At 38.3% G+C, this 22,843-nt stretch overlaps 1 pseudogene; it reads left to right on the top strand.

The window, feature by feature from the left end:
* The first annotated feature begins 12,726 nt into the window (after positions 1–12,726).
* LOC104862798 lies at positions 12,727–17,765 on the top strand (annotated as a pseudogene).
* The last annotated feature ends 5,078 nt before the right edge of the window (positions 17,766–22,843 follow it).

Below are 22,843 nucleotides of genomic sequence, written 5' to 3'. Positions count from 1 at the left end.
ACAAAGTGGAGAGTCTCGTTCTCATAATGAAGCTGCAATGGGCACTTAGCGTATTTGTGGGTCCCAGTAACAAGAGTATTGATTTTGAGACCACTTAGCCTTGGAATCCCGTATTCAGAGTCATGTGTATCTCTATGAAATTCAGTGATATAGGCTTTCCTATCCTTCTCTGGTTAACTTGAACATCTTTGCAGAATTTCAGTATTATTTTGTAAAACTTAGAATCAAAATAAGAATAGACAGCACAGAAAGAAAAAAAAGATGATAAAATGAGAAACAAAGCAGGAATTGTGAAGCCTAAAAAGAGCATTTTCTAATGCAAGCCCACCTTTCTCTTCACCGCATCTAAAATGACTCACGATCCCTAGAGCTTGCAAAATTAAGAAAGTATAAATGTGCAGACTCATTGTTTCATCACTTTGCATCTATGACAATGCCTGAAAGATCCATTTCAGTGTCTTGTATCTTGCATTCCAGGCCCATTAACTTCAGGGTTTTGTGAGAAAAAACTTTATTTCATACAGTATACATACAATTCAGACTTTGTGATGCCTTCTGGATGTCTTTCCTTTTTGAATCTCTTTCTTGGTTTCTATTATTCACCACCTACTCAGATTCCTCAAGATCAATTCTAAATGTTATGTCCTCAGGTAATTTCCCCTAGTGTCTTACACCGGGTGTCTTTCCTGATGAAAGTCATTCCTTAGATCACTGAAACACCATTGCCCTTCCTATGGGCTTCCGTGGCATTTGCCAAGTGTGTCCTGACAGATATCGATGTATGGTTCATATTCCTCTAATGAAACATAAACTCCTTAAGGATGGGGACTGATGCCAATATAGCTGTGAGATTGAGTAGGCTGCTAAACATAGAGAGAAGAATTTTTTAAAAAAATAATAATTAACAGATGAAAACAGTCTGAATTGTCTAAATAGTTATTTAACTCTGTACCAATACCTAGATGTCAATAGACAGAGCATCACCATACCTAACGGAGTACCTGGCATATAAATATAGGTGCCCGGTAAATATCTGTTGAATGCCTATGAATAAGTCAATGAACAAACACAGAAACAAATAAAATAGTGTCAAAACTCCTTCCTGTCATTTCATCGACTATAGCACTATTATAGCACAAAAGTGTATCAAAAACTCTAGATAGGGTCTGTAATTCAACACAGAGTTTCCAGTAAAATTTTCAAAATGGCTCTTCCACAATGACAGTCTAAATGTATCTTATTTTACAATGAGGGCTGTAGAATAATCACAAATACGTTTAATGAGTCCTGGATTATTAACTTGATATTTTTCTAATTCTATCTTTATGTAAACCTGTGGAGATTTAAAGCAATGGTGCTTTCCATGATATGAACAAAGGAGAGATTTTAGGCCTTTAAGGAGAGCAGGCATGACGGTGACTCTTAAGCCAGCAGGAAACTTTCCTGTCCCTTGACACTTTTGGGCAGAAGACCACAGCTCTGCCTGGATGGCCAACTGGGAACATCTACTGTGTTCACTCAGGTGCCTTCTTTGTATGATTTACAAGAACCTCTCCTGTCTTTTGCTCACACAGATGCACAATGTGGCATGGAAAAACACACCAAAAATTATCATTGCATGTTAATGAAATTCAAAGATTTCTCTCCTTTTCTCCTCTTTTTTTTTTTTTTAATGCCTCTAGGAAACTAAGAGGAGTTGTATCATGTGAGCATCAGAGAAATATATAACTACAAACGGAAAGCCCATGACCTCAGTCCTTAGCCACCCCTGGCCCCTCATTACTGCAGCAGTTGGTGTAGGGAAGGATTAAAGAGGGCTAGAAATCACTGGGTGAGTGCACAAGGGCTCAGAAATTTGACCTTCGTTACTTAAAGTGCACAGTCTCCACTAAAAGCTGGTATATAAGGAGAATTAAAAACAGAACCAGAAAAGGTCAGGTGGAGTGCAGATGCACTAACAATGATAAAATGGAAAAATACCCCCAAAATACGCATCTTTTCTTCTAGAAGAGATATTTTGACAACACAAAGAGATATTTTGGCTTTTGCCACTAACCAAAATTGCAAAAGAGCCTCTATACCAAATGAAAAAGTTAAAGTCCTAGAATTGACAAAGCAAAAATGGACTTTAGAATGTAAATCCTCTGGCAGAAGACTTTTTTAAGGGCACTTTCTAATGAAATGGAATCAGACTATGCCTCCCGCCCTATCTGATAGCTTTTATTATCTGGATCTATGAGTTACCCAAGTTTAATGGGAAATACAAGAAGAGATTACAAAGGCACTAACTAGTAAATTATTTTTACAATTGTGAAGTTTTCAGTGAAACTCTCTCTTTTCTGGAAGAGTAAGGGGCCAAAGCCTAACTCCATAAAGCATATGACCATGGCAACAGCCCCAGTGGGAGCGTGAACTCGAAAGCATTTCAAAAAATGTACACCAAGAAGTGAATGATTCCCATCTGTCAGCAACAATGGGGCCACATTATTCACTATCCTGGTAGTCCTGAGTTCTATGGGTGTTGGTAGCAGCCCTCAACCGTCAGACTCCAGGTTGTAGATGAAGGAATTGAGGCATTTAATTGGACTCAGCCTAAGTGACTTGCTCCAAAAGAGAAAGCCATCTGAGATCGGTAAATGTTTGCTGCGTTCTGAAAGGAAAATTCAATAACCAAGTATACACTCTTAAGAACAACAATGATTATAAAAATATGCTATAGTCCCATAATGGTATGTGCTTTCCGAATCAGTTTCATAAATATTCAACAAGCAAATAAATGAGTTAAATGCTGGCACGCAGAGATGGCAAGACATATATGTGTGTGTGTTCTAATCTTTCTTTCCTCTGTGTGTCTTTAGACAAATAATGACTCTCCTAGAACAGTGCTGTCCAAAAGAAACATAATCCTATACACTTATATAATTCAAATGTTTACGGTTGCCACAGGAAAACGTTTTTAAAAAATATGGAATTTCAGGCTAGAGATTTAGCTCAGTGGTTTCTGCCTCCTGCCTCACAAGCACCCAAGTTCGATCCCCGGTACCAAAAAAAAAAAAATTTTTTTTTGAAATGACTTTAATAACATATTTTATTTAAATTACCATATCAAAAAATGTTTAAAATGAAACTAATATAAAAATATGATATTTTATACATTTTCGCCCCACCTTTAAAATCCGAGTATAATTTATATTTACAGCATGTCTGAAGACTAGTCACTTTTCTTAATTTATTTGGTGGGGGGACCAGGGATAGAACTCGTGTCCTTGCCCTTGCAAGGCAGGTGGTGGAACCACTGAGCTAAGTCCCCAGCCCCAAGACTAATCACTTTTCTAAATGGCATAGCTCTAAGTTTCCTTTTGCCTCCAATTTTGGATGTTATGTTGCTCTAGATTTTCTATTAGCTATGATAGTCATTGAGAATATAAAAAATCAGTTGATATGTTTCTTGTTTACCAAGGGGATCTGATAATACACTTAGAAGATCTAAGCACATCTCTTAATTCCTAATGTGTGTGTGGTTGTACTAGCTCATATGTATATGACACATGTGTTTAGTGACAAGAATTAATAGCACACCTATTTCATGTAAAGCATTGTACCAAGCACCAGGTTAATATCAAGTCATCATGTGGCCAAAATATTTGTAAATCTACTACACTGCGTGAGATCATGATGACTCTTTCAGCTGCAAACCTGAGGTGAATTCTAAGCTTTTCAACAATTCTGTGTGTGGTGAATTTAGCACTGAACAAGGACAATCAGGGCCCTAACTTCAAATCTTGTCTCTTTGTGCTATAAGCTTTACAACTTTGTGCAAGTCATTGTCCCATCCAAATCTTTAGCTTACTTATTGGTAAAAGGAAGAGATGACGTGTAGAAAACTTTTGCATTCTAACAGGCTATGACTTGATGATAAAAGTTTACTTCCTTTTAGCTTCAAAGTACACATTCCTTACACTTCTGCAATTGTCTACAAATACTATTTACAGGGCACTTATAGAGTTACCAGATTTAGAAAGAAAAAAAAGTTAAATGCAAATTTCATTAAAAAATGAATTAAAAGCATAAGCATGTCTCATGCAATATTTGATATATACTTATACTAAAAATCGATCTGATTTCTAATCTGAAATCCCAACTTAACTGCCACTTTACATTTTATGCAGTGACTCCAGGTACTGGGAAATTCTCATATCCCTCCCTCTACAACCAGAGCTTGAAATTTGCTATAGCACAGTAGAATGAAATAAACCAAAACTTTTGTCAGATCCCATGAATTTGAACCCTAGCTTAGCACATTTTCACTAAAGCTAATGAATAAATTAACTATTCATCCATATTTCATAAATAAGGCAACTGCTGGTCAGAGAACTTGGACTACTCAGTACCACATCCTGTCAGTAGAACTGATGTTCGCTTGTGAGAGGATGAGCACTATATGAATTAAAGTATTGGCCAGGTGCTTATTAAGCACACCATAGTGGCATAATTAGTGTAGTTATGGAATAATGGTGTATATTAGAACTGCTACGGAGATGGGGCTGTGGCTGGAGTAAGAAAGGAGAAAAGTTGAATTAGAATGATCTTTTTGAAAGGACAGACATGAGTAACACAGTATAAGGGATCTTGAACAGCTGAGGGAGGGTAATGGCAGGTAGGAAACAGGCACAGAAATTGGGACAAGAGGGCACAAAATGTACTACCTCACAGTTTATCCAGTTCTCTACGCATTGCAGTTTCAGAGTTCCCCAGCATTTCCAAACAGTTTCAAGACTGCATTCAGTTTAAAACACTCTAAGTAGCTTGCTTCACAGCTAGTTCAGGAAGAAACAAAAACTCCCTCTCCCTCCTCCTCTCCTTCTCCTTCCTGTTTCTCTCTCTCCCTCCCTCTCTCTCTCTTTCCCTCTCCCTCTCTCCCCATCTGTCTTCTCTTTCTCTCCTTCTCCCTCTCCCTTCCCCTCCCTCTCTCCCTCCTTTTCCCTCTCTCCCTCTCCCTCTCTCTCCCTCTCCTCTCTCTGTCTCTTACCCTCCCTCCCTCTCTCTCACCTTCTCTCTCTCCCCCTCTCCCTTCTCCTCTTCTTCCATACCATGCTCTTCCACCATTTCATGCCCATAATAGTAGATAAATTGATCTGAATTGAGATTTCCCTTCATCAGGGAAAGGCAGATGCCATTGCCAGGACAAATCCCATTCCACCTTACTCTCACCTTCATTTATAGTACGCACAAAGTACAATTGAAGTGTTTCAATGTGTCCTTACAGGTTTTGAGTAGAAGTGGGAAAGGGTCATTCTTTGCCCTTATTGAAGTAGGAACTAAGTGGAAAGCAGGATGTCTCACGTTTCCTTTAGTGTCCTCGCCAATTCCAACTCTCTTCCCTTGACGGCTGCCGTTAATATGGCATGTTAATCCCAAAGCTTGGAGGCCAGAAAGCTCTTTCCAGCTTTGCTGTAGGCTTGAGGTAGCTTTGCCCCTTCCAACTGAGAATGATTAACACTACAAGAAGTCCATTTCCGCAACTCCCTTTTCAAATTGCTGATTTTAATGACACTGGCAAGTCTACAGTCTTGTGTCCGTGCTGTTTCTCCAAGCTTTGCTCTTTTTCCTTTCTTTCTACACAGCTGTCTCAGCTTTTTATTTCAATCCTCCAAATCTTATCTCCTGCATAAACCTCTCCTTGTCCACTCACCCAGTCTTTTTCTTATTTAAACTCATCTAGCAGTTCTTACTGGAGGGCGGAGGACTAGGGCTTTCCAATTGGAATGCACACATTTTGAGGACAGAAGTAAAGATTTAGAGTTCTCTGTCTCATCATGTTGAATGAGACAATACCCTTTACTTGTTTAATAAACCTTATTTTTGAGGGAATAATAATGTAACACATCAGACTTTTAAAATAACCCATGATTTTGACTCAGTAAGGCTGGTCTAACCTTTTGAAGCCAATGTAAATTGTCAAATTTCTATGGTCAAAAGGGAGAGACTAGAACAAGTTGGTACTGACCAAGAGTGCTGCCGATACCACCCAGAAGGGCAAAGCAGTTTCAAAGGGCAGAGCAATTCACAGCGTGCACCTGGCAGTGAAGACAGCTGCTAGTGTGGCTGCACCTTGTGCCCCTCGCATGTAGTGTGCAACAGCACATAGCTTCAGTCAAGTCGAGGATCGGGGTTTTATTTAAAAGCTAGAAGTAACCAGGACAAGTTCCATTCCCTCACAAAGGCGACTGCAAGAGGCACAAGGTACCTATGCGTGACCTGGGATCTAGAACAGAAAGCCAGCTCCACAAATCTCAAAATCCTTGTGTGAAAGCCTGAGGATGTACCTCTGTACTCACTCACTAGTCCTGCACAGGACAGTGGGAAGCCTTTGTCTCAAAGGACAGATGAGTAGCAGGGCTAATGGCAGGGGCAGGTCTTATAGGTCTTACAGGAACAAGGCTAACTCTAGATCCCATCCCCCACAGAGGCCAAAATTGCACGTCCTCCCCAGGCTTGACATTTGAGAACAAGGATGAAGTAGGACCATGTTTGTCAGTGAAAGGACTTAGCGCTTACATACAGTTATAGGTGTAGCAAAACCAAGGAAGGTAAAGTCTGATGATGCATCTATGGATAAATGAATAGAGTCGATTAAAGTTAATAGATTATCATCATCAGTAATTAACTGTGTCATATATACTCTTGATATTCTCCATTACAGTTAAATATCTTTTATAAAATAAATTGTGCTAGTGATATTTTAATATTAAGAAATGCACACAGAAAAAGAAATACAACACTGTGGTACCCCATAAATATGTACAATTTTAGTATGTTATGATTCAGCTAAAAGTTAAATTTTTTAGTGAACCGAAGTTCTTTTAAAAAAACACACTTTTCCAACTTGTCATTTGAAAGCAGACCTGAAGACAGTCAAGAATGGATGCTCTTTATAGGTTTAGAGGGAAAGAATTTTACCACCTTTTCTATGATGCTATAATGTAGTTTGCTTTAGAAGTATAGTGAGTCTTAGGTGGGGCTGCTCTAGCCACCTTCCCACCACTCTGTGTACTACTCATTCTCCTGGACCCCGGTGTGCTAGAAAGAACAGCAAATGCATTGGGTTTGATCAGGGACAGCGATCTAGATGTTCTTACCTACAAAAGTGGAGAGGAAGGATGAGTTAATAAAGTAAACTGACAAAGAAAGATTGGGCTAAAGATGTGAAGTACCAAGGAAGGGTATCATGGAAGCTCAACAGCAAGGGTATTTCAAAAATCCCATTGTGCCTTTCCTATAGGGCTCTAACACCCACTTTCTAAGCAGGGCTATACAACATTTCAACGTTGCCTCTTGTTGTCATCAGCTTTAGCAAAGCCCAGAAAAGGATGAAATATAGCTTGAGCTGACAACCTCCGAAAGAAGCAAGGTCTTTTCCTCTGTGTATTATGGAGCATGAGATTCATGGGCAATTGAGAAATGTACAGAATCACTACCATCCAATTTTGAGAGCAAACATTTAGTATAGGAGTCAAAAGAAGTCACTGGGAAAATAAGTAAAGACAGAGATTCCTAGATATCATTTGAAGGCATTATAACCCCTAAATGTATAGTAACGAAACTTGTAGAATTTAAAATTTAATTTGGTTTTTGACTCTAATTTAGAAAAAATGCATTAGCATCAAATAAATTCTTTCTCTAAATAAACTTCATTAATATTTGGATGTGAAACAAATCTATTTAATTGCTGTTCTAATATATTTTAAAAATAGTTTAAGTTTGCAACACACTAAAAATTGGCAGGATATACAAATTTCTTTTAAAAATACAGAGCAAAAGTCAAATAATTCTAATATTTTTTGTTTATTCCTATGTCATCACCTTCAACTATCCATGCATGCTATATGTGAGTGTAGGACTTACCCATCATTTTAAATTCCATTAATCTAAAATATAAACCTTATACCTGTGATATATTACTAATGCTAATAGATAAGATCACCCAATTATAAACTTCAGCTTACTCTTATTAATGTAGCAAATGAAGTCATGGAAGTGAGTGAGATCTCATTTTGGATAAGGTTCCATTTCTTGTTAAATGTTGTTATTCCAGAGTTGGGCATATATCATCATTGATATAACAATAACAGATGTCTTATTTGTGGATTCTTCTCCTGTCTGCCTCACAGTCACGATTTTACTACTTGTAAAAGATTACAAAAAATTACTGGAGGATTTAAAAGAGGTCTCTGCAGTATTTATCTAGAAGCCAAGTACAATATTGTTTTTCCAAATCCATTAACGAACACAACTAATACTGACTCAAAAGAGCTGCATTCGTCTTTCTTAGTCAGTCTGTGTGACTGCAGTTTCAGAACCTTTATCAATAAAAGTTAGATTACTCACAATAGCAGATGTTGGGGTATGAATAAGCTTTCATCTTCCTTCCTTCCTTCCTTCTTTTCTTTCTTTCTTTTTGCAGTATTGTGCACTTGTTCCATTTTTTATTTTGAGACAGGGTCTCTCTAAATGGCCAAACTACCTAACTTGGGCTCAGACTTGCAATCTTCCTGCCTCAGCCTCCCAGAGTGCTGGGATTGTATGTGTGTGCCACCATACCTCGCTCAATCTTTCTTCTCTTAAAAACATTGAAGTTCATCATGAAAGGCTAGCATACAATTCTGTAGTGTCTACTAAATCTGTTGTTTCTTACATTATAGTTATATGTTCTATTGCAGAGATCCACAGAGGGCTTACAACTTGCTTGCTTTCAGGCTTTTGAATTAGTAAAAAACAAAGGCAACAGAAATTTTGAAATTTTCAGAACATTCAAATCACTTCTCCTATTGATTAACTCCTTAAGAGAAAACCAGGAAATGTTTAAATATCAGTCACAGTCTAGACACCATCATAGGGGCTGTGTGCTTGGGTATTATCTGTGACATAGCTCTAGCCCTGCGCTGGATGAGAGGAATCTCAGAGTTCAAAACTGTGTGATCAAGAGGCTGTGAAAACTTTTTAGGAAACAGATCAGGGGCTTTCTTAATATTTCAAGAACTGCTCTCAAGATTTCCCCTAACATTTCCAGTGACACATTCTAGTAATTGGCTTTTTTCAGAATGAATGTAGACAGTGATTTTTTTTTTTTCTTTACAAGTTGGGCAGTGGGAACCTGTGATATATCTGGTTTTACACTATGCTCTTATCGGTTAGGGTCTCTTCAAGGAAACACATCTTAGACCTTTTATATAGAGACAATCTGATACAAGGAAATGGTAATGCAGTGATGGAAGAGCTGAGAGCTAGACAAGGAACAAGGAAATAATCTAGAAATTAGCTACAGCAGGAAGTTCTACATCCAAGAGACAAGAGGAGGAGCTGGAATGAGCCAGAGCGCCCAGAGGGAGCTAAAGCCCCAGCAGAGGATCAGCCAATGAAAATAAGGACCACAAAAGAGGGAAGGAAGATGGCCATTGCCAGGGAGGCAACTTGCGCAGGCTAGGGAGCCTCTAGATTGGTGCTAGGTGGCACCACCCGTGTGTCCACCTTAAAAATCACTCCATCAGCTCAGACTCCATTACATCTGCATTATCTCAGCAACGCACCATCCCCAATGATCAATAGCATTAGCATCTCCATTCCCTTATTATCATTTGTTACTGGTATCTACTAGGGCGATGTCCAACCACAGTGAGAAAACTTCTAAGGAGGCTGACTAGCTCAAATACCAAATACTATCTTTATTAGGGCTTTGATTAGAAGACGTATTTTAATTAGTCAGTCCCATCAACTCTTTTTATTGTGTTTGCTTTTTTTTGTTTTTCAGGATATGGAATTTTTCAGGAAAGTATATAGCATGTTATAGCAGAGGCACGCGTAAGTACATATATCATTTGGTGTGATTACAAAGCACCACCATATAGGCTAAGGATCAATGTAGCTCATTCAGTCATTCGTGCAGCACTTATAAAGTGTTCTTATACTTAGTATCTTAAAATACTGGGAAAGTCATGTCTCCCAAAAGATGATATGCTGACCTCTTAACAGATCATCAACACAAAGCAATGCAGTTATAATAGAAGAAATGCCAGCAGCATAATGAGAAAGTCTAGAGCCGGGTAAGAATGTTGCCTATAGGTATCAAGAACCACTTCAGGAGGAGATGACATTAGCATGGTCTTAAAAGGTAAATATGCCAAGTGATAAAGAAAAGAAGTATCCTAGGCAGCTGGAAAACTTGCATTAATTAATATAATGAATTAACTTGAGAGTTTGGACTGGGGCCAGAAAGGAGAGTCCATACTGAAAATAACCAGAACCACTATAACTGGGGAAGTGAGTTACTGCCCAGCTGCAAAAGGCCTGTTGGTCCAGCATAGGGTTTACAGTACATCATTGAACAACTGGACTCCTGCTGAGGTCTTGAAGAAGAGAAACAACATGAGAATTGCTTTCAGAAAGATCATTCTGGTGTCTATGTGAAGGATAGACCCGAGGAGAAGAAGATAGAAGCTAGAGAGATCAGATAGGAGGCTGCATTAACACTACAAACAAAAATGATGAGGGTCCAAGTCGGTGGCCATGAGGATGATAAAAGGGGACTTCAGTCAGAGGACACTTCTGAGGGAGAGATGACAAGTCTGACGAATTGGAACGGAAAATAAGGTGCATACGTCAAGGGTGACTTTAAGACTTGTAGCTGAGGCAAGAGCAGATATTGAAACTGCGTGAGCTGAGGTACACAATTCCATAAGGAAATGCAAGATTAAGAATGAAGACATTGGGCTTAGTAGCTCTAATTTCAAACTGCCAAGATTGTTTGAGAAGTAACATGGTGCTTTAGTTTCTGCAAGATAGCTATATCCATGGGGAGACTCGTGTTTGGAAGACGTTTAATTGCTTGATTTGCATATGATAGCCAAATAAAAGGTGGCCTAATTTCCTGATCTCTCTTTAACAGGTTTTTACTTGGCCATGTTTGTAAAGAATTCAAGTTAAAAATCTACACGCTCAACATTTTAAAATATTATTAAAAACAGCAATGTATTTCCAGTACAAAAAAAGCATTTGTATGGTTTGGTAAGCACACAATATGGAGATTGGAATTAAAAAAAAAACAGTAAAATTCAGGGTGGGAGTATTGCTTGCTATAACCAGGGACAGATGTAGTTTCATGGAAATGCTTATAGCGTGCACAGAGAAGGCAACACACATCCTTGAATTAATAGGAATATATATTCTAATTAATTGACAGCAAGAGCTGATAGAATGAAAGAATAGATCTCTAGCTCCCTAAGCAAGCACCCAGACACAGCTAAATAAATTGCTGAGACTCTGTCTTTATATAATATATGAAGTAGTCTTGCAATAATCAGCCTATGTTTTCCTATCCTCCATCTATTATTTTGGATTTGGGTTCTTTTTCACACTTATATCTAGCATGCAAAAAAGAGAAATTTTATAGAAAGAAATTAGAACAAAGAGAAAAACAACAATTCAGAAAAAATATTTTAATTCAAATAGAATGCCCACCACACTCTACATCTGAGGAGTTTGTGACTTAGAAATTAAACAAGGAGTAATTCCTTACTGCAGCATCTTTCAAAAAAAAAAAGTGATGAGTTAAACTGGACCATAATATATCATCTCACCAAGGACTGGAATCAGAAATATAAGCTTCTCTGTACTTAAAGTAGTATACTTTCTTTCTTTATTAGTACTATCTTTAAAAACTATAGGTGCAGCATTTGCTTAGCATCTGTGAGATCCTGGGTTCAAACCCTACAACTACAAACAAACAGACAAACATGCAAAGACCCCCCTAGAGTAGGTAGTCACTTTTAACATTTCATCTACATAGCTGCCAAGTCTGTAAGAGGTGTTTAAATAACTTCAGTTGAAAAGGCAGAGGGAATAAGAATCCTGGTGCAGAATCTTGACTTTCATTTGCAGTACTGTCCTGTGAAGTTGGAAGGCTCACTTCAGGCTGTTTGCTAAAACTGTTGCTAAAAATGATGCTTCTGTTTGTATTGCACTGATTTTGCAGTACGGAAATATTTTAAGCCAGACTATTCAAACAAATCCTTTATCTTATTATGCAATTGATTAGCTAGTATTGCACATAAAGACAGCATAATTGTAAATTGCCCAAGTAGTCTGTAAATATCCCCCTTAGGAGTGCCAAAATTGCAAGCCATAATGGTAGGAGTGTAGTGGAAACTTAAATAAAGTTCTGTAAATTAAAATGTATTTTGTAATGATGTCTCTGCCAAACCAATATTATCATTATCATTTTCTAAGCAATTCACTTGGTGCCAGCTCTAAGTTTAGAGGGTAGGGTATAAAGATGAGCAAAATTTAATCTCTGCTCTTTAAAATTAGTAGTTTAAAGTATGTTACAAGTATTAACAGCTATGTGTAATAACAATGATTAATGTTACTATCTATACAAGATCACACATTTGTGTACAACATGAAAAGCACCCAACATAGGGTCTGGACCCCAGAAAATGTTCAACAAATAGTAAATTTTACTACTGAGAGGAGCTACATATAAATGGAAATGTACTGGAGAAATATTTTTATGCACCAAATATATGACAGGTCTCAGTTTCCTCCAGGAATTTGCCAGAAGTAAGCACAGGAAATCAATTCTATTTGGGGTTCAGAAACAGGCCACACTGGCCAGAAACAAGTATGCAGATACAGTGACACAAAATGAACAAAATCAAGAAATCCTGAAGTATGAAACTGGATGAGGAGCTGAAGAAATCTCCAGGTAAAGTAAGCAGGTACCATGATTCACAGCAGGATGAAGGGTGTGCCAGTGGGAACAACTACTCTGTAGGCTCTGCAGCCAGTGCCCATGCTTTGGTGGAATGACACAGAAATAGGCTACACAATTGCTACCAGGCACCGCAAGAAGGATATGTGGAAGGAGGGCAAGGCATTCCAAACATTTGAAATCAGGATAGAGTGGTCTTATCTGAGCATGGCATTACCTTTCTCACAACTGACCCAGAATGCCATGTGTTACAACTCAAGAGAAAAATTGTTCATAAATCTCCAGAATTCATAAGCATTTCAGTCCTGTTATAGGAATTGGGAGCTTGGTGTCTTTGCATTCCAGAAGATTCAAACCGCTTCTTAACATTCTGCCTGCAATTTTTAGCTCTTGACATAACAAAAGACACCAGATTCCTCAGGATCCAAGACAGAGATTCCCTGCTGAGATGCAGTGAATTTATGCCTTAACTTTATCTGGTTGTAAGTTTTCTAAAATTACATAAAAAATTATTATTTGGTACAGAAGAATACTAGGCAAAGCAGAAAAGCTTTGGGAGCCGGGGCTCAAGGAAGAAACACCTAGGGAGTATTCTATGCTCCTTTAATGCTTTGCAAAATTTTTGTATTGTGGTGTACATAGAAATGAATTCTGAATGTGAAGTCAAACAGTAGGAGGGCACTGTTGACAGCTGGATCTGTTGGAAAGCTGCTCACTTATAAAATGCTGCAAGGAAAATTGTGAATTTCCTGCTTGGCATTCACTTTAATCCAGCAATACTTTCCTTTAAAAATGTAAAATAGCAAGAATATGGTAAACGAAGTGCATTTGTTATTTGTTTATGACTTGAGAGTTTCTGCCTTGCGAAAAAGCTAAAAGGCCTTAAAGCAAAGGAATTTTACATGTCGAACAAAAAGTACTGTGGACAAAAATAAAGGCTGGGCTAGATATTCAGCTAGAGTCAGAGCCCCTCTTGTGGGAAATGTCCCTCATTTGGGGAGACTCTAAATCTCATTCAGGCCACCAGGGTACCAGTTAGCACATGGCAGCTGTAATTCACTAAATGGAACCCTGGTGGCCTGAAAGAATCAATGCTACCAAAGAGACAAACTTACCTACAGGGAGCAAATTAGGTGCTAGCAGAATGTCTGATTATTTTGCCATTTATATTTATAGAGTCAGTGAGTCAACAAGTATTTATTGACCCTCCCCAAGGTTGTACTGCTATCTAATAAATGGGTGGGTACTTATTAGAGGTTAGACATAGTATCTTGCCCTCAAGGAGATATACGATCTAATCAAAGTGATAACTATACTTTAAAATGGACACTAATAAAAACTACAAAAGGGAAGTAAGAAAGTTTGAGTTGGAGATTTTCTTAACACATTGGAATATAAGATATTTATTAATAAGTCAAAATACACCTTTTGGAAATTGAACTTCAAGAGTTTTTGGTTTGTTGCTTTGTTTATTTTCTTTGGGGTGTTTTATTCTTTTATTTGGTTTAATGCTTAAAAGTAGGGACATGATCTGACAACAGGAAGGACAAAATTACTTGAAAATTTCAGTTAAAAATTTCTGAGATTCAACAAAGGAGAAAAATAGCATTAGAACAAAGTAAATCCTGTCTCGGTGGGAAAGCGAAAATAAGTACAGTGTGATCTGGGTTACATAAGAGAGAAGTTAGATTTTGTGGGTAAGCCTGGTGGATAGGAAAATTTTAAAGAAAAATAGCAATTACCTAGTAAATAATTCATTGGAAGCAACTATTCACAGGACTATATGCTCTGAGCAACGAATAATATTTGTAGCTATAAGAAATAGGATTATAAGTAGAGGAAATTGGAAACATTTTTTTTAAAGGGCTGGTAATTCTGAGATCAAATCTATATAAAGCTGTCTGGTGGGGCCAGAGAATAGTCAGTGAGAAACGAAGTTGTATAGGATGGAGGTCTTCTGAAATGCCTAATAGTTTAATTTGAGTCATGTCGAATGTCATAATGACAACAGGAGAGCTAGTGAGTATTATAATGAAGGCTAAGCAAAATTGGGGGATAAAAGGGAAATTTTTTTAAAAAGAAAGTAAATGTTGGAGTTTAACCTATAGAAGTCAGTATGAGATTGGATAAAATCTTCAAGAGAATTTCTCAGAATAAAAAAAAAAGATGATGAAGAGGGATAAACTACAGTTGCGTTTGAGATTTCTTTTGAAAGTATTTGTGAAAAAGGATAATTTCTTTATATTTTCATGGATTGATATTTACTGAGCTTAAGAAACTTTGTCCCAGGACCTGTTCAGAGTGGCTGAGATGAAAAATTTGAAACAGGGATCATGGAAAATTTAGGGACACTTATGAAGTGATACTGAAGGCTTCATTGGAACCTTCTTACCACAGGGAGGACTTTTGTACTAAGCTTCCTCGAATACCTGGCTAACTTGAATACTACAGTCTTATTCATAATGTCCACCCTGAACCCAAGGCTCTGCAAAGCGGTATTACAAAAATCAAGCAACTTGAATTCCTATTCTGCTACATGTAATCTTAAGTCAAATCCCCTTGACTGTCCATTTCCTCAAATACAAAATAATTTTAAAACAGGCTCTATCTCAGAGGGGTGTTGTGAATATTAAACAAGAAAGTGCATATCTCATGTCTGGTATATGCTAAGTCCTCAAAAAGTGCTAGCTATTACTCTAATATACATTTTGTAAAACATATACTCAATTGTATATTCAGTATGCTGTCAAATTACAATGCTTAATTTCTTTCTGTTTCCCATAAATATTTTTCCAAATCCACACCATTGTTTAAATTCTTTATCTTTGAGAAAAATACTTTATTCTGTTTTCTACAATTTTTCCCAAAATTTATACTGTGCATTTAAGCTACATTAATTGTTCCTTATTTTGATGTACTTAGTTAAATTATAACAGTCCATGATTTCAAATCAAAATGTAGATGAAATCTTTCACTAAATAATTTGAACAAACTTCTTAACCCTTATGAACCAAGGTTTTCTGGTTCTTTAAATACAAATACTAGTGATAAATGTGTATACATCATCAGCATTTTGGGGTCATGTAAGACTCCAAAATGCGACAGCAATTTTAAATGCTTGTTCTACAACATCATTAGTGGCTTTATCCTTATTATTGACTGAAAGATGAACTTTGAAAATAGACACCAATACAGCTAGTACAGAAAATTCGTTAGTGTTCAGCTCTGGCAGGCCCTTTCACATGGCAGTAAGGTGGGGAGATGAATACCTTTCAGAAAATATTTTCCAATTGACTACAGCAGGGACCCCATCCTCAAGGATGGCCAGGCATTTTGCTGCATCTCAGGGAGCATTCACTACTTATGGTGCCTCACTTCTACTAGGAAGATCCTCCGGTGAAGATTAAGATGGCAGGGCCAAATGCCATCTAGAGTTATGTGCCGTATAACTTTCATGAGCCCCAACCAGAACACTATGAGTTTTCTGGGGACCATGGTGTGGGAATATTCCTTCAGCTAGCTCATGAGCTACAACTGCGAGTCAAGCTGAGGCCTGGGCCCTACATGTGTGCTAAATGAGGCATAAAGAGATTACCTGCTTAGTTATTAAACAAGGAATATATTTCTCGGCTTTTCTGACCCCAAATTACCTTGCAGCTGTGCATAAGTGGCTGAGAGTTCTTCTACCCAAGGTGAAGCCTCTCCTCTATCAGAACAGAGGGTTGATTGTGATTATAACTGTGCAGCTTGAAAATGAATGTGGCTCCTACTTTACCTGGGATTATGACCACCTGCATTTCCTGTGGAAGCACTTCCACTGTCACTGGGGTGATAATGTACTTCTTTGTTGGAATAAAACAAGAATTTCTGGGGTATAGGACGTGCAGGGCCTCTAAGTAAAGGTGGACTTTGGAGTAGGTGACAACATCAAAGAGGCTTTCCTAATCAGGATGGAAATTAAGCCCAAAGGACCCTTGATCATTTCTGAATTCTGTCCTGGTAAATTAGACCAGTGAGGTGAATGGCACTGCACAGTGACGCCGTGGTTTCCTCCCTCTCTGATATGCTTGCCTATGGTGCAAATGTATATGTTTATAGGTGGGACCAGCTATGCCTATTGGAATGGGCCAACACACCCTGTGCAGCACAGTCCACCAGCTACGGCTATGACGCTCTACTGAGCAAGGCAGGGGACCTCCCTGAGAAGTGTTTCACTTTGAGAAAGATTACCCAGAAGCTTGAAACAGTACCAAAGGATATTATGCCTCCATCTATATCAAATTTTGCATATGAAAAAGTTTCTCTGAAAAAGTTAGAGACAGTGGAGGCAGCTCTGGACATCTTGGGTCCCAGACAGTCCACAAAAAGCCGTTATCCTTTGACAGTTACCCAGGGATCTGTACTATACTGAACAATACTTCCTCAAGAGTGCAGCAACTCAACATAACTCTTCTTTTCTATGGAGCCTTCAACTGGGTCTGTGTTGACATGGATAGAGTCCCCCAAGGAATCCTTGGGTGAAACCATGTGATCTCCGAACATACAGGAAACACTGGAGCCACTCTGGACGGTCTGGTGGAGAACATGGAGCATGTGAACTATGGCAAATATAAATAAATAATTTCAAGGGCTTTGTTTCTTACCTGACCTTTGGCTCTGAGATCCTCATGAACTGGACAATCTTCCCACTGGACATGGAGGATGCAGTGTGCCGCCACTGGGGAGTTGGGGTGGTCATGACGCTGGCCTGCCGTGGTAAGTGCTGTTCTTATGGTTCATCTAACTGCACACTCCTGGCCCTCTATGAGGGCAATTTCTCCATTCCCAGTGAGAAGACAGACCTGCCCTAGAACACCTTCATATAGTTTCCTGGATGAACCAAGAGTTAGTTATGCATTATTGTTTCAACCTTGGCTGCTATTGGCCAGCATGGCTTTGTTTGTTTGTGCCAAAGCACATCATGACAAGCTCAGCTCCACACAATATCACAGTGAACTAGGACCTCACTAAGAATGGAGAAATTGCCTACCTAGAAGGCCAGGAGCCTATGTGGCCTGGAAGTGTCTTCTGTGGAGCTAGCAGACAAGCCAGTCATTGGCACATCTGTCACTCACAGGCACCTCTATACCTCGTTCATCCAAACTCGTGGCTGGACGATGTATGGTGACTGTGATCCTTTGGGGTTCTAGCCCTATACAGACCTCACAGATTCTCCTCGTCATGCCAACATTCTCTGGAGAGTTACATTGGAAAAGAAGTTCTGGGTTGTGTTCCTACCTGAGATTTCCCTGCAGCCCTGCCATGTCCTCCCACCCTGAGGGGCACTCCTAGAGAGTGAGGGAGGTGACATCACAGCAATGCACAGAAGAATTTACACAGTTGGAACAGGAGCTGTAAAGATGTTCCCGGTTTTGGTTTTGAAAGAATCACATCTTTTTGTGAAATAAAATTGTTCTAAATTTTAAAAAAAGAAAACAAGAAAGGACTGAAGAGAGAAAGTTGGCAGGCGTAGAATGGAGACAGACACTGATCAACACAGTTAAACTGCTTTCCATAGATCTTTTCTGATCTTTTCAAATAAGGAGATTTCGGAGTAAGCACAAATACACTGGAAAAGCAGGCCAGGAAGTAGCGCTAACTTCTTCCCAAGTGTTATATAATCTCGATAATAACAATGGAGTTTGAAGTTTTGAAACAAAAGAATTATATGATTTCTTAATTCAAACTTGCCACTTTGTCTCTGGTTCCATCCAATACAGTGGCTGCCCCTTCATGAATGATTTTTCACAACCTTTGATTCAGGAATACTTGTACTGAAGCTTCTGAGCTACATGACTGAACTACAATCTTCAGAGCATGGAGGGTCTGAATTAGTGTATCATGTATGCAGGGCTCAGGAGAGCTTAAACTAGCCTTGTAGTTATTAATGGCACAAATGGAGCTTCTAGGGTCAATATATAAAGGCAAGAGCTGAAGACAAAGAAGCAATATTTGAACAGTACCTAAAGTCCTAGGAGTGACGACTTCTCCCTAAACTGCCCATTTATCTCAAGAGCCTCCAACTCTAGCCCAGGTTCTAAGAGCTCTAAAAACTATTCCATCTTCCATTTTGACCCCTCATTTCATCTTTTCCAGCTCCAGCTCTAAATGCCTTTCTCTTTATGGGTAATAATCAATGGAGCTACTTTTATTGGCATATGAGGAAGAATTGGCTTTAAAAAGCAAGAGATGACAATCTCAGGGATGATAATAAAAGCTAGTATAAAGTCAAACTGGCTTACACTTAGCTTGAAAACAAACTCAGTTCCATTGAAAACAATGATAACACATAGTCGGGCATAGTGGCACACGCCTGTAATCCCAGCACTCTAGGAAGCTGAGGCAGGAGGATGAGAAGTTTGAGGTCAACCTGGGTAACTTAGTGACTTTGCAAGACGCTATCTCAAGATTAAAAAAAAAAATTAAAGGGATGGAATGTAGCTCAGTGTGAAGGCCCTGAGTTAAATCTCCAGTACTTCCCCTTTGAAAAAAGTGTATATTTGATTTGGGGGCAGAATATTCTGTAAATGTCCATTAGAAGGCAGGCACAAAGGCACATATTTGTAATCCCAGCACTCTGTATGACTGAGGAGGATCACAAATTAGAGTCCAACCTGGACAATTTAGCGAGACCCTCTCTAAATAAATAAATAAATATTGTTCAGAAGCAATTTAAATAAATACTTAATTATCTCCAAACATGCCACTCATCATTACATCTGGTAAAATGTTTGAGATCTACTTTATTTCTCTCCATAGACCATATTGCAACACTTCCTGCTCCCTAAACACCCCAATACTTTACCCTAAACTGAGCTAATATTCAGGCATTGGTTCTCTAGTTCTTGCCCTTTTTCTCTGCTTATACCTTCAAACAAGATCAATTCTTTTCTCCAGCTACTGGTGCTCTCTCCTTCTCTTTGTGAATTTATGGTTATTTTCTGTTTTCAACACCAAAAGACAGTAGGAGGAAAGGCAAAGGAGAGGCAAAAGCTGTCAACTTGCAGATTTAATAGGTGTGCCTGTCACAAAAATTATTATTTAAAACTTGAAAAATTGCTTGAGTTTTAGACACTGTCCAAACTTGATGGCACATAAGTAATGAGCGAAAACATTTCAACCTCTCCTAAATATTTTGTACACCTGGATATGCCCCCCAGGAAATTCCTAGTAGTGACTGGTGCTTTAATTTTTCCCCAAGTATAGCAGACAATAGTGAAGAATTCCCATGAACTGTGTCTCAAAGCTGTTACCACCACACTAGTATTTCAACATTCCTTCAGCTTTACCATCTTCATGTTCATCTTAAATTAAGAAGTCTGAAGCAGATCTTATCAAATCCATGATATTGCTAAGAGCACTTCAAGGTCCTTTTAAAAACAAGAATTACTTACATCAACCTACTTTATTGCTTCATTTTCTGACTCTAAAGGACACAAAGTACACTAAAGCAATTTAATGTGGCTGTAACCTACAATTTCAACTTACCCCAAGGGGCCATTCAACTCTTGTTTTACTTTGCCAGACCAAATCAATAGAGGGAAGAATCAAGGCGAGACACATGTCATAACTGTATTAGAGGTCAATGAGGTTTAAACAAATTGGGCTCCACTCATAAATAATTGACACATAATTTGTACCACAATACAGGATGAAACGCTATTCACCTGAAACATCTTTAAATTTATTCTACCTATCGTTGATACCTCAGGGAACTACAACTAAACATGTGCTTGGGTCTGAGAGTCAGTCATCAACAAAGACATTCCTGAAAAAAGTAAGGATTCAGCATAGAGCATGCAGAGTCATCCCCCTTGTTTATCAAAAAGAAGTTGAAGTAGAACTTTGCTTTTGGACTTAGCATGTGAGTGATTGTCACTGCAAGTACTCCTAAAGATTTACCCCACCATGAGATTTGTGACTTTGCTGAGTCATGAATTTAAATTTCAGGTGCTGTGAGGTTGTGTTTGGAAATGGACACAACCCTGGGGAGACCTCCTCAGTAACTGTGCAGCATCCAAGTGTGGCCTCTGCTTTCTGGTCCTCTACTTCCTCTCCTAAGATTGTAACTATCATTAAGGCTCTAAGAGGGTCTTTAAATTCTTCAGTTTTTAACTCACCACATTTGGGGAAACATTGGGACAATGGTAATGTTTACAGACTTGACGATGGATAATGGGACCCAATGATGGAATGGGATTTAAGTAAGAGAATGCTAAACAGGGAGCTGATGGGAGGGTTTTCTTGTCTTATGAGGTACAGACAGGAGAAGATGGCTCAGTCATACTACCCTTCCAGCCTTTCCTCATCTCAAAAAATAACCAGGTACTTGGATCTGTGATGGCCATATTGCAACTATGACATAATAGGCAAGAAAAATAAAAATCTAATTCACTAATTATGGTGGAGAGGAAACAGAAAGAACTTGGGCCTTTTATGAACCTGTTGCATTGTCATGTATTCCCAGAATTGTTATTTTGTGAGAAGAATATCCTTATTGTGGAAAAATGAAAGCACTCCCAATTGATACAATAGTGAACAATAGTGTTCTTCCTCTCAAGGAATTTATTATTGATTCAGGAAAACGACACAAGAACTCAAATAACTTCAGTGACTAATAGAAAAGTAAAATAAACCATGTGAAAAGTGGAAACAAAGTGCAATGAAGATTTACATTTGGGAAGGACCTTGACCAGCTGGGGTGAGTAGAGAGGAAATTAAAGGCCAGGTGAGGAAATGGAGATAGCCAGTAGGGGCAGGAAAGGAAGCCCTCAGAGAGATCTACATATGAGTCCTGGCTCTGCCATGGAAAAGCTCTGCAGTCCTGAACATGTGGTTTGTACCCCATAGCTTAGACTTTCAATTTTTCTTGAGAGTTTCAATAGCTATTGGCTACCTCTTAACATATAGCCTAGAGCAAAGTAAGCAGTCATGAATTAGTAGCATTTTTGTTTGTTTGCTGTGTTGTGTTTTGTTTTTGGAGAACTAGTGTAATATTCCATAGTCTATGGAAATTAGACCATTAATTGCACACACCAATATGATATAATTGAAATCAGTCTCATGACACTAATCAACAAAAAAGTGCCTATTTAATGAGCACAATAAACAAAAAAAGAAGTGTCATCAGCAGTAACATCAATAGCCTTCCCTAATACTTTCTACTGTCAGCCCCAGAACAGATAAATTCACAGTCTAGAGATCATCTGCTGCTGATTGGAATAGATACCACTGTTCTTCCAGGTAAAAAATTAGAATTTGCGCTTTTTCAGGCCTGATGTCAAAAACATTTATCTAGTTCAGTTGTCACTTTAAGACCAAGAAGCTTCTATTATTATTCACATCTTACAGACAAGAAAGTTGAAGTCCCTATAAATTAAATAATGACATAAGACATCAAGCTGAATAGAAAATGAAAATCACATTTACTTTTTCTGATGTTGAAACTTTTCTGCTTACCATGACTGAGCTCCAGGTTGTTGACTGAGATTAAAACTAGCTTGTCCAAAAACAAAGAAAATTACTTTTATTTGGGTCTGTGTAATATTGCAATTCAGCAAAGTACGGATTAAAATACAGCAGTTTTGAAAAGTTCTCCAAAGTTTTGCTAAATGGCAACTCACTATTTATAGGTTTAAATTGAAAGGACTTGGCAATTACTTCACTTGATAGTCACGAATTAGTAGTACTTGCAGAAGTTCAACTTTCAAACTGGCTTGGTGACATATGCCTGTAACCCAAATATTCTGTGGAGCTGAGGTAGAATGATGGTAATTTTGAGCCTAGCATGGGCAACTTAGTGATACTTTGTCTCAAAATAAAAATTTTAAAAAGGGCTGGGATGTAGCTCAGTGCTAAGGCCCAGGATTCAATCAAGTTTGATACAATCAAACTTGAAAATACTGATAGTAATCAACACTGTTGTACATACTTTGCTGCTCTGGAATACATTATTAGATAGCAAATGATTTATAACTATTAAACATATCTTTAGTTACAATATTTTTATTTTACAAAATGAAATGCAAATCAAAGACA

The sequence above is a fragment of the Fukomys damarensis genome, unplaced genomic scaffold, assembly GCF_012274545.1.
Source record: "Fukomys damarensis isolate Sample0158 unplaced genomic scaffold, DMR_v1.0_HiC HiC_scaffold_17, whole genome shotgun sequence".
In the NCBI taxonomy this organism is placed as follows: Eukaryota; Metazoa; Chordata; class Mammalia; order Rodentia; family Bathyergidae; genus Fukomys; species Fukomys damarensis.
This window is presented reverse-complemented; position numbering and strand designations above follow the sequence as displayed.